Source organism: Pongo pygmaeus, chromosome 19 (assembly GCF_028885625.2).
Source record: "Pongo pygmaeus isolate AG05252 chromosome 19, NHGRI_mPonPyg2-v2.0_pri, whole genome shotgun sequence".
NCBI classification, from domain to species: Eukaryota; Metazoa; Chordata; class Mammalia; order Primates; family Hominidae; genus Pongo; species Pongo pygmaeus.
Window position 1 is genome coordinate 55,428,516 of NC_072392.2, and position 13,080 is coordinate 55,441,595.

Sequence of the window (13,080 nt, forward strand, 5' to 3'; positions counted from 1 at the left end):
TTATATTTTTAGTAGAGATGGGGTTTCACCATGTTGGCCAGGCTGGTCTTGAACTCCTGGCCTTAGGTGATTCACCCACCTTGGCGTCCCAAAGTGCTAGAATAACATGTCTGAGCCACCACGCCTTGTTTTAGTTTTAGTTTTTTGATTGTTCTTTTTCCTGCTTTTTTTTAAGTTACTTGAACATTTTTGGAATTACATTTCTCGTCGTATTTTTTTCTACCTCAATTCACTATGCCAAAACCATTTTTCGTTATTGTATTTTATATCTGTTTATTTTAGTTCATTGATACGATTTGGATATTTGTTCCGCTGAATTATTTTTTTCTTCTTTTTTGAGACAAAATTTCGTTCTTGTTGCCCAGGCTGAAGTGCAATGGCGTGATCTCAGCTCACTGCAACCTCCGCCTCCCAGGTTCGAGTGATTCTCCTGCCTCAGCCTCCTAAGTAGCTGGGATTACAGGCATGTGCCACCATGCCTGGCTAAGTTTGTATTTTTAGTAGAGACAGAGTTTGTCCATGTTGGTCAGGCTGTTCTGGAACTCTGGACCTGAGGTGATCCACGCACCTCGGCCTCCCAAAGTGATGGGATTACAGGCGTGAGCCACCATGCCTGGCCTAAAAATTGTGTTTGGGAGGCCAAGGTGGGTTAGTCACCTGGGGTCAGGGGTTCAAAACCAGCCTGGCCAACGTGGCGAAAACCCGTCTCTACTAAAAATACAAAAATTAGCCAGGAGTGATGGCGGCACCTGTAATCCCAGCTGCTCAGGAGGCTGAGGCAGGAGAATCGCTTGAACTTGGGAGGTGGAGCTTGCGGTGAGCTGAGATCATGCCAGTGCACTCCAGCTTGGGCAACAGAGCGAGACTCCATCTCAAAAAACAAACAAAAAACAACAAACAAACAAAATTTTTTTTTCAGTTAATTCTGATGTATCTGTGAGATATTAGAATTAAGATATCTTGATGTTTGCATTTGTTTATTGCCTTTTTCCATTCAATTTGAAATCTTCCCAATTCTTCGTATCTTTTTGGTATCACAAATAACTTTTGATTGAAACCTGGGCATTTTTGTGTTGTCATGAGACTATGCATCTTACTTAAACTACTGTTTTTTTTGTTGTTTTTTTTTGAGACGGAGTCTCGCTCTGTCGCCCAGGCTGGAGTGCAGTGGCGAGATCTCAGCTCACCGCAAGCTCTGCCTCCCGGGTTCACGCCATTCTCCTGCCTCAGCCTCCCAAGCAGCTGGGACTAGAGGCGCCCGCCACCACGCCCGGCTAATTTTTGATTTTTAGTAGAGACAAGATTTCACCGTGTTAGCCAGGATGGTCTCTGTCTCCTGACCTTGTGATCCGCCCACCTCAGACTCCCAAAGTGCTGGGATCACAGGCGTGAGCCACCGCGCCCGGCCTGGTAAACAACTCTTTTAACTAGTGTTCTCTTACACTTATCTAACAGGGGTAGAGTGTTGGTGCCACCTTGTGAAGCCAGGTAGGGGATGAAGTTCAGGTTCTCTACCTTGTCTATGTTGACATTTGGGGCAAACTCCCTTTTAGATCTTTGCAGAGTTGGGAGTTGTGGCTCCCCACCTGATCTCTGTGGTGGATGTGGCCTCATTTGTTACTGTGTGTAGGTGAAAGTTCTGACTCTCTACTGGGTCTTCTCTGCTATCACTCCAGTAGGGACAGGGAGGGATGCCTTATTACTGGCAGATGGTGGTGGAAGTCCAGGCTTCCCCACTTTTCTCCACTGACACAGTGGGGAGTGGACGCTCATTAACTAGCCAGTTGGAATGGAAGTTCCACTCCCCTGCTTAATTAGCTGTGACACTACCTGGTGGGAATCTTGGATTGTTTTCATTACAGTCTCATGAGGGTGGATATCTAGGTTCTCCATGTGATCATTGCGGGTGTGGGTGGGGCTAGTTTTTCTGTGGAGTTATGCTGGATTAGAGCAGTTCCTCTTCAAAAGTTTTCTTTCTGGTTAACATACCACTTTACTGGTAATTTGGTCTGGAGAGAGAAGGCTTTGTTGGGGGGCTTCTTTTTTTTTTTTGGAGACAGTCTTTATCACCCAGTCTGGAGTGCAGTGGCACGATCTCTGCTCACTGCAACCTCCGCCTCCCGAGTTCAAGCGATTTTTGTGCCTCCGCTTCCGGAGTAGCTGGGATTATAGGCACCGGCCAACATGCCCAGCTAATTTTTATTTTTAGTAGAGACGGGGTTTTGCCATGTTGGCCAGGCTGGTCTCCAACTCCTGACCTCTGGTGATCCACCCGCCTCGGCCTCCCAAAGTGCTGGGATTATAGGCGTGAGCCGTCGCGCCCGGCCCTGTTGGGTATTCTTTTTTTTGGTCTGTGTTCATCGATGTCCTGATGTACTCACTTCTTCCATTCCAGGAGTAGGATACACTAGGCAAAAAGAAGAATACCCAGGGAGTTTACTGCTATATTGTGCCTTGTGTCCTGTGATCCTGAGCTAATTTGCCTTCTCTCCACCTTTCAGAGAATATTCGCTTTATTTACAATGTTCACATTTGAATTTTGTACTTAGTGGGAGGAATAGGGAAAAGTATGTCCATTCCATCCTCCCAGAAGTGTAGGTCTAACCTTTGATTTCATTGAGTGTGCCCTATTTTTCTGTTTTCTATTTCATTGACTTCTGCTTGATCTTTCTTTTGCTCTTCTGGTTTCTTAAGGAACAAGGTGAAGTCACTGATTTGTTTCTTCTCTAATATAGTCATGTAATTGTATAAATTTCTCTTTCAATTATTGCTTTAACTGTCTTAAAATACTTGATATATTTGTCCTTTTTTTACCCCTTGGTTATTTTATTTTATTTTATTTTGTTTTATATTTTGAGACAGATTCTCACTCTGTCGCCCAGGCTGGAGTGCAGCAGCATGATTTTGGCTCGCTGCAACTTCCACCTCCGGGGTTCAAGCAATTCTCTGCCTCAGCCTCCTGAATAGCTACGGTTATGGGCACCTGCTACCACGACCGGGTAATTTTTGTATTTTTAGTAGAGACGGGGTTTCACCATCTTGGCCAGACTGGTCTTGAACTCCTGACCTTGTGATCCACCTGCCTCGACCTCCCAAAGTGCTGGAATTACAGGCGTGAGCCACTGCTCCTGGCCTCCATTGTTTATTTTAAAAGTATGTTTTGATTTCAAATATTGGGATTGCCTATTGATTTTTTTTGTCACTGATTTCTGAATTAATATCACAGTGGTAAGAAGAAATTCATGATAAGACTTGAAACCTTTTAAATTTACCAAGAGTTGTCTTTTTGGCCCGAATATGGTATATCTTGGTGAGTGTTCCAAATGCACTTGAACAGAATGTGTATTCTGGTAGTTTGTGTAGAGCGTTGTATAGTTAGTTAGGTCAGATTGGTTAACGGTGTTATTCAAGCTTCTGTATCCTTACTGATTTTCTGTCTGCTGGTCCTGTTATTATTATCATTCCTTTCTTTTGAACATGATGTCACTCTGTCACCTAGGCTGGAGTGCAGTGGCATGCCCAGTCATAGCTCGTTGAGCCTCCACCTCCTGGGCTCAGGTGATCCTCCCACCTCAGCCTCCCCAGTAGCTGGGTCTACAGGCATATACTACCACACCCAGGTATTTTATTTTATTTTATTTTTTGAGATGGAATCTCTCTCTGTCGCCCAGGCTGGAGTGCAGTGGCATGATCTCGGCTCACTGCAACCTCCATCTCCTGGGTTGAAGCGATTCTCCTACCTAAGCCTCTCGAGTAGCTAGGATTACTGTTGTGTGCCACCAAGCCCAGCTAATTTTTGTATTTTTAGTAGAGACAGGGTTTCACCATGTTGGCTGGGCTGGACTTGAATTGCTGACCTCAGGTGATCCGCCTGCCTCTGTCTCCCAAAGTGCTGGGATTGCAGGTGTGAGCCACCACGCCCGGCCCACCCAGTTAATTTTTAAAACTCTTTTTGTAGAGACAGGGTCTCCCTGTGTTGTTCAGGTTGGTCTTGAACTCCTGTGATCAAGCAATCCTGTCTCGGCCTCCCAAAGTTCAGGGATAACAAGTGTCATTCACCACGCCTGGCCTGGTTCTATTACATAGACAGGTTTGCTGAAATATTAAAATATAATTGTGGATTCTTTCATTTCTTCTTACAGTTCTCTCATTTTTGCTTTATTTATTTTGAAGCCCTGTTATTAATAGGTAAATAAATGTTTAGGATTTTTGTGTGTTCTTGATGAATTAAACCCTTAATGTATATAAAATGATGCTTTTTTTCCTGAGAAAATTTTTATTTTCATCCACTTTACATGATAGTATTATAACGATTTCAACTTTCTTTTGATTTTGTAGTGTGTAATAAGACCTTTTTCTTTGGCTGCATTGGAATTTTAATTTCTGATTGTAGTCATTTTGGTCATGGTTTACCCTGTTTTTTGGAGATGGGCTTTTACTCTGTCGCCTGGGCTGGAGTGCAGTGGCACAATCATGGCTCACTATGGCCTCGACCTCCTCCTGCCTTAGCCTTCCTGAGTAGCTGGAAGGACCACAGGTGTGTGCCACTACCCGTGGCTAATTTTTGGTGTTTTTTTTTTTGGTTTTTTATTTTTTTGAGACAGAGTTTTGCTCTTGTTGCCCAGGCTGGAGTCAATGGCACGATCTCAGCTCACCGCAATCTCCGCCTCCCGGATTCAAGCAATTCTGCCTCAGTCTCGAGTAGCTGTGATTACAGGCATGAGTCACCATGCCCGGCTAATTTTGTATTGTTAGTTGAGATGGGGTTTTTCCATGTTGGTCAGGCTGGTCTCGAACTCCCGACATCAGGTGACCTGCCCGCCTTGGCCTCCCAAAGTGCTGGGATTACAGGCATGAGCCACCGTGCCAGGCCATTTTTCGTGTGTGTGTGTGTGTGTGTGTGTGTGTGTGTGTGTGTGTGTGTTTAGAGATGGGTTCTGCAATGTTGCCCACACTAGTCTCAAACTCCTGGCCTGAAGCGACTTTCCCACTTTGGCCACCCAAAGTGCTGGGATTACAGGCATGAGCCAATGCGCTCAGCCACTTTTCTTCATGTTTCTAGCGACTGATAGTTCATTGAAAGAGTGCCTTGTTATATATGCTTATAATTTCCCTCAAATATGTGAAAGTTGTTGGCCATGATTTCTAAAGATTTTTTTTCTGTATTATCTCCTGTTTTGTGGCTCTAGTTACAAATATGTTTGGCCTCTTGAAGTTATTTCAATTATCACATATTACATTTTTTAGTGTTTTTTTTTCTGTGTTTCATTTAGGTTAGTAATTTTGGTTTCATGTGTTGCAAATTTCAAAGTGTATTTTTCATCTTAGACTTTGTAATTTTCATCTTTAGAAGTTTAAATTTTAAAAATAATTCACATTTTTACTTAATATGTTTGTTTCTTCTAGCCTTCTGATCATATGAAATGTCATCATAATTGTTTTATAAAGGACTTGTTTACTAGTTCTGTTTTCTGTTTCATTTCAAAATTGGTTCGTTTTTTGTTTCATTATGGGGTATAATTTCCTGCTTCTGTGTAAGTCTTAGAAATTTGGATTGACTTTTGAGCCAGTGTGAATTTACCTTGTTTTCTAGTTTCTCTAGTTCTGTTTGCCTTTTAAAAATATTTGTGGACTTTGTTCTGTGGCATTATTAAGTTGCTTGAAAACAGTTTCTTTCTGTTGGGTCTTTTATGTTTTCTTTGATTGGACCAGGGCTGTGTTTAGGGTTAATTTTTTCCTCCTTCTGAAGCCTTTTCTTTCTCAGTATTCCAATGTCATATCTCCAATGTGATATAAATTACATCACATCATTTCCTTTTGGACTTTTGGGTATGGGTACTATACACATCCTTATGTCAGTTCTGGATGCTATTACCTCTCAATTGTTTTGGTGATTTCTCACCTTGCCCTTGGACAGCTCCTTTACGTTGTAAGTGCTGATGTGTCACTCAACCAAAAGTTCTAGGGTGAGCCTTTGTAGATCTCTTCATTTCTCTCTCTCTCTCCAGCTCTCTACTCAGTGCTGGTCCTCCTTGTGAGCTCTAGGCACCTTGGCCTCCTTGGACTTCCAGTTCCATTTCCTCAACTTGGGGAGACCGCAGGCTCTGCCTGAGTTCCTCCTCCCTCTTCCACGACCTGGAAACTCTCTCAAGGCAGTAAGCTGGGCATACGTGTGGCCCGTTTGTTTTTTCTTCCAGGGATCACTGACTTTTGTTACTTGTCCAATATCTTCAGTGCTGTTGTTTCATTCATTTTATTAGGTTTTTATTATTTCATGCAAGGAGGGTAAATCTGGTCCATTTATTCACTCCCTCTTGACAAGAAGTGGTATCATTGTGGTTTTAATTTGCATTTTCATAACTGGTGATATTGAGCACTTTTTAGCTGTGTATTGACCATTTGTGTGTTCTCTTTTGTGATGAGTTTGTTCATTTTGCCTTTACTGTTCTTTGCTTTCTTTTTTCATCTATTTGAGTTGCAGAAGGTGTTTATATGTCTTAAATACTCATCCTTTGTTAGATAAATGTGTTGTAAATATTTTCCCCAAGTCTATGTGGTTTACCTATTTATTTTAACCGTACCTTTTGATGAGCAGAAATATTTATATCTGATACGTTTAGTTTATCAGTGTTTTCTTTTGTAGTTATTGCTTACTGTGAGCTAAGACACTTTTGCCTAACCTCGAAGTCATGAAGGTAATTTCCTTTATTTCCTCTAAAAGGTTTTGCTTTTGCTAATTTATATTTAGGTCTGTGATGCGTCTGAAGTGATTTTTGTAGGTTTGAGTTTTTGGCATGTGGTTATCCAGTTGTTTTTCACCATTCGTTGAAAAGAGTCTCCTTTTCTCACTGGGTTGCTTTGGAACATCACGTGGCTGCATAAGTGGGGTCTCTTTCAGAAATCTTTATTCTGCTCCAAAAATCTGTTTGTCTAGCCCTGTTAGAGTATTCTGATTATTTTGGAACATTCTGTTGTTTCGAAGTCAGAATTGCAAGTCCTAAAACATTTTTCTTCTTTTTTGAAGTTCTGCATATTCTATGTCCTTCACATTTCCATATAAATTTTAATAATCTCTTTTCTGTCTTCTCCAAAAAAGGCTGATGGGATCATGACTGTAATTGTCTTGAATCTCTTGATCAGTTTGAGGAGAACCGACATCTTAACAACCACTGAGTCTTAATCATTAGTATAGTATATCTCTCCATTTATTTAGGTCTGTTTTATTTTGTCTGAGCAGTCGTTTGTTGCTTTTAGCCTTTGGTCTCGCATGTCTTCTGTTTTTAAAGTTACTTATTTTTTTTTTCCTTTTTTTTTTGAAACAGGGTCTTACTCTGTCGCCTAGCTGGAGTGCAGTGGCGCAGTCTTGGCTCACTCCATCTCCTGGGTTCAAATAATTCTCCTGCCTCAGCCTCCCAAGCAGCTGGGATTACAGGCATGTACCCTAAGCCCAGCTAATTTTTATATTTTTAGTAGAGATGGGGTTTCACCATGTTGGCCAGGCTGGTCAACTCCTGATCTCAAATGATCTGCCTGCTTTGGCATCCCAAACTGCTGGGATTTCAGGCATGAGCCACCACGCCTGGCCTAAAATTATTTTTATTTTTAAGTATTTTGTCTTTTTTGATGCTATTTGTATTTTAAAATATTAAATACATTTTTCAGCAATTATAAAGTATTATAAAAATTTCTAATTTTTTGTTGGACATAGGATTTTTGTATATTGACCTGTTTCTTGCAACCTTACTTAAGTCACATTAATTCTACTAGTTTTTTAGGTAGATTACTTAGATTTTTCTAATAGATGATTGTCATAAAACACAGTTTTATCTCTTTTTTCCCCAGTTGTAATGCCTTTTATTCTCTTCCCTTACAGAGCGGACTTAATCTGTTTTCATTCTTTGAGGAGCACATTCAGTGTTACACCATTAATTATAAGTCAGCTGTAGGGGTTTTATTGATGAACTTTATCAGATTGTTTTCAAATATAGGTTTTATTACTGTTTAGATATGACAAGGTCAACAGAACCCAGCATGACTGCCATTGAAAAGATAGTTACAGTCACAGACCCCAAGAGGAATAGTCACGCCATGCCATGGAGAATTCACAGTTGAGTAAGATCTAGCCCTAGCTTCCTGAGGGTTTATGTCATGAATGGATATTGAGTTTTCTCAAAAGCTTTTTCTGTATCTATTGAGATAATGCTATATATTTAAAGATATTAATTTAAATTTCATTGTTTTATTTTCAAATGTTATACTAAATGCCATTTGGTGCCATGGTGTATTATTCTTTTTTTTTTTTTTTTTTTTTGGAGATGAGTACAGTGGCACAATCTCTGCTCACTATAACCTCCGCCTCCTGGGTTCAAGTGATTCTCCTGCCTCATCCTCCCAAGTAGCTGGGATTACAGGCACATGCCACCATGACCAGCTAAATTTTTTTTTTGGAGACAGGGTTTCACCATGTTGGCCAGGCAGGTCTCCTGACCTCAAGTGATCCTCCCGCCTTGGCCTCTGAAAGTGCTGGGATTACTTTCGTAATCTGTGTGAGCCAACACAACTGGCCTATTCTTCTTATATATTGTTGGATTTAAATTGCTAATAGTAAATATTTTTGCATCTTTGATGTGAGGGATTTTGGTGTAACCTTGCTGCTTTTTGTCAGGCGCTGGTATTTTTGGTATATTCATTGGTATTCTTCATGCTAAACTTAGAAAATGATTTGGGAAGCATATGTCTTCTCTGTTTTCTGGAAATGTTTGTGTGAGATTGATGCTATTTTTTCTTTAGTGTTTGAAGGAACTTATCAGTGAAAAAATCTGAGTCTAGAGTTTTCTTTCTGGGAAGGATTTTGATCTTGAATTCAACTTAAAATGCTTCTCAGATTTTCTGTTTTGTCAGTTTTGTTAAGTTTTGTTTTCAAAGAATTTTTTCTTTTCATCTAAGCTGTTGAATTGGTTAGCATGAAGTCATTAATAATAATCTTTGGCCCTGAATATCTTTGGGATCATAGAGGTAATTCCTCTTTTATTCTTGATATTTATAATTTGTATTCTTCCTATTTAAAAAAAATTAATTTGGCTTGCATATTGTCAACTTTGTAGGTCTTTCCAAAGTGTTACCATAAAGGGGGTCCCAATCCAGACCCCAAGAGAGGGGTTCTTGGATCTTGTGCAAGAAAGAATTTGAGGCGGATTCATCAAGTGAAAGCAAGTTTATTAAGAAAGTAAAGGAATAAAAGAATGGCTACTCCATAGGCAGAGCAGTGCCATGGGCCGCTGGTTTCCCATTTTTATGAGTATTTCTTGATTGTATGCTACACAAGCGGTGGATTCTTCATGAGTTTTCTGGGAAAGGGGTGGGCAATTCCCAGAACTAGTGGTTCCTCCCCTTTTTAGACTATATAGGGTAACTTCCTGGCATTGCTATGGCATTTGTAAACTCATGGGGCTTGTGAGAGTGTCTCTTAGCATGTAAATGTATTATAATTAGTGTATAATAAGCAGTGAGGATGACCAGAGGTCAGTTTTGTCACCATCTTGTCTTTGGTGGGTTTTGGCCCCCTTCTTTATTAAACCTGTTTTATCAGCAAGGTTTTTCTGTCTTGTATCTTGTGCCAGCCTCCTGTCTCATTCTGTGACTTAGAATGCATGACTGGGAATGCAGCCCAGCAGGACTCAGCCTTATTTGACCCAGCCCCTGTTCAAGATAGAGGCACTCTGGTTCAGAGGTCTCTGACAAAAGGACCAACTTTGACTTCAAATTTTCTGTTACTTTTCTGTATCATTTCTTCTGCTCTTATTTTTAACTATTATTTTTTCTACTTACTTTGGGTTTACTTTACCCTTTTATGTGTAAGTTCTTTAGGTAGAACGTTACTACTTTATTTTATTTTATTTATTTTATTTTATTTTGAGACAGAGTTTTGCGCTGCCACCCAAGCTAGAGCACAATGGTGCGATCTTGGCTTACTGCAACCTCCGCATCCCAGGTTCAAGCGATGCTCAGCCTCCTAAGTAGCTCGGATTGCAGCCACCCGCTACCACGCCCAGCTAATTTTTGTATTTTTAATAGAGATGGGGTTTCAGCATGTTAGTCAGGCTGGTCTTGAACTTGCGACCTCAGGTGATCCGCCTGCCTTGGCCTTCCAAAGTGCTGGGATTACAGGCGTGAGCCACTGCGCACCCAGCCTATCCATTTACTTTTGACCTGTTTGTGTCTTCACTTAAAGTGTTTCTTACACCTTGTGATTGAGTTTTACTTTTCTATCTGTGCCAATACACTTAATTTTTTTTGAGACAGTCTCTACATCACTACAATCAATTTTAGAACACTTGGATCCCCTCAAAAAGAAGCCCTTTGGCCCATTAACGGTCACTCTCCATTACCCTACTTCCCCAGCTCCTGGCAATCACTAATCTTCATTCTGTCTCTATCCCTATTTGTCACATTTCATATAAATGGAATTATGTGATATATGGTGTATTGTGAGTGGCTTCTTTCTCCTAGCATCATGTACAAGCATTTGTTTTGTAGCATTTATTAGAACTTCCTTCCTTTTTGTTGTCAAATAATATTCTATTGCATGGCTATACTACATTTTCTTTACGCATTCATTAATTGATAAACATTTAGGTTGTATATACTTTTGCAATATTATGAATAATGTTATTATTGTGAACATTTGTCTGCAAGTCCAGACATTTGTTTTCAGTTCTCTTGGACGTAGGATTTTTGTTTCATGCTGTAACTCTGACCTTTTGAAAAACTGACAAAGAGCCTGTAACATTTAAAATTACCAGCAACAATATATGAAGGTTTTAATTTCTCCATCTCTTTGCCAAAATTTTTTATTGTTTGGCTTTTGATTTTAGTTATCACAGGGCATGAGGTAGTATCTCATTGTGGTGTTGATTTTTATTTATTTATTTTCATTATATTATTTTTTTGATGGAGTCTCACTCTGTTGTTCAGGCTGGAGTGTAGTGGTGTGATATCTTGGCTCACTGCAACCTCTGCCTCCCGGGTTTGAGCGATTCTCCTGCCTCAGCCTCCTGAGTACCTGGGATTACAGGTGCCCGCCACCATGCCAGGCTAATTTTTGTATTTTTAGTAGAGATGGAGTTTCACCATGATGGCCAGGCTAGTCTCAAACTCCTGACCTCAGGTGATACACCCGCCTAGGGCTCCCAAAGTGCTGGAATTACAGGCGTTAGCCACTGCACCCAGCCTGGTGTTGATTTTTAATTCTTAATGATTAATGACGCTATGCATATTTTCATGTGCTTATTGGTCATTTATATATTTTCTCTACAGAAGTGTCTATTTAGATCCTTTGTTCAATTTTTAAGTGGGCTGTATAGCTTTTTATTTTCGAGTGGAAGAGCTCTGTATTCTGGATACAAACTACTTATCAGACATGCGACTTGTAAATATTTCTTCCATCCTTTTACTTTCCTGATGGTTTTGTTTGAGCAAAAAAGTCTGTAGGTTTGCTAAATTCTCGTTATTTTTTCTTTTGTTGACTCTGCTTTTAGTGTTATGCCTAAAAACTGTTGTTCAATGAAGTCCTAATGACTTACCTCCTATGTTTTTTTCTAAAGTGTTATAGTTTTAGCTCTTACATTTAGATCGGCGATTCACTTTTGAATTAATTTTTTAATATAATATCAGGAAGGGTTTCAACTTAATTATTTGGCACATTTCTCTAGCAATTTAAATACATTCCTTTACTCTTTTCAGTCTGTTTTTATAGTATTACCACTTATGGCTAATATTGTACAAGTCATAAAGTATACAAAGCTTGTAAGTTGTTCTTTTATATCACCTCTGTTTGTTGTCAATTATGCTATTGTCATGTGTGTTGGAAATACTATAAGCCCCAGAAAACAACAATATAATTTTGGCTTTCAATAATCATGTAATGTTAAGAACTTAAGAGCTAAAAGTCGTCTAAGTTTACCCAGATATTTACCATTTATGGTAGTCTTCTTTGTCTTCTGAAGATTTGCATTTTCTAGCATCATTTCTCTTAATTCTGAAGAATTTCTTTAGCCTTTCTTGCAGGGTGTATATTTTGTTGATAAATTGTGTTTGCTTTCTTTTATCTGAAAGTATCTATTTCACCTTTATTTTTGAAGGGCATTGTGGTTGGATATAGAATTCTGTGTTGACAGTGCTTTATCTTTTAGCAATTTAAGTATTTTCGTTTATTTTCTTTTGGCTTCCATATTTTATGATGAGAAATCTGCCATTTATCCAGTCACTATTCCGTCTGTGTAATGTGACATTTTCTTTTGGTGCTTCAAGAGTTTTCCCTCTATGTTTGCTTTTTAGCAAGGCATTTGACTATTTGAGGTTTGCTGAGATTCTTGAATCTGTGAATTTGTCTTTTTTCAAATTGAAGAAATTTTCAGCCATCATTTCTTCAAAATTTTCTTTCCTGCCTCATATTCTTTCTGTCTTCTTTTTTAGGCCTTTGGTTATGCATGTAAGACCTTTTGGTACTGTCCTGTAGGTCCCTGAAGCCCTGTTTTTTGTTTGTTTGTTTGTTTGTTTAACCTCTATTTTCTCTTTCAGATTAGATTTTTTTGTTTTTGTTTTTTTTTTTTTGAGACAGAGTTTCACTCTTGTTGCCCAGGCTGGAGTGCAATGGTGCGATCTCGGCTCACCGCAACCTCCACCTCCTGGGTTCAAGCGATTCTCCTGCCTCAGCCTCCTGAGTAGCTGGGACTACAGGCGTGTGCCACCACACCCGGCTAATTTTGTATTTTTTAGTAGAGAAGGGGTTTCTCCATGTTGGTCAGGCTGGTCTCGAACTCCTGACCTCAGGTGATCCACCCATCTTGGCCTCCCAAAGTGCTGGGATTACAGGTGTGAGCCACTGCGCCTGGCCTCAGATTAGAGTCTATCTATTGATGTAGCTTCGAGTTCACTGACTCTTTTGTCATCTCAGATTTGTTGTTGTGAAGCTTGCCTAGTGAAATTTTCACTTCACATGTTGTATTTTTAGTATTTAAAAAAATCTTTCTTCCTGTTTTGTTTTTTTTTTTTTTTTAATTTGAGACCGCGTCTTGCTCT

The 13,080-nt window shown here is 39.7% G+C and overlaps 1 protein-coding gene across 1 annotated transcript in view; it reads left to right on the forward strand.

Moving 5' to 3' along the window:
• Nucleotides 1-13,080, forward strand: part of LOC129017019 (gametogenetin-binding protein 2-like) — a 102,745-nt gene that overhangs the window by 38,619 nt on the left and 51,046 nt on the right.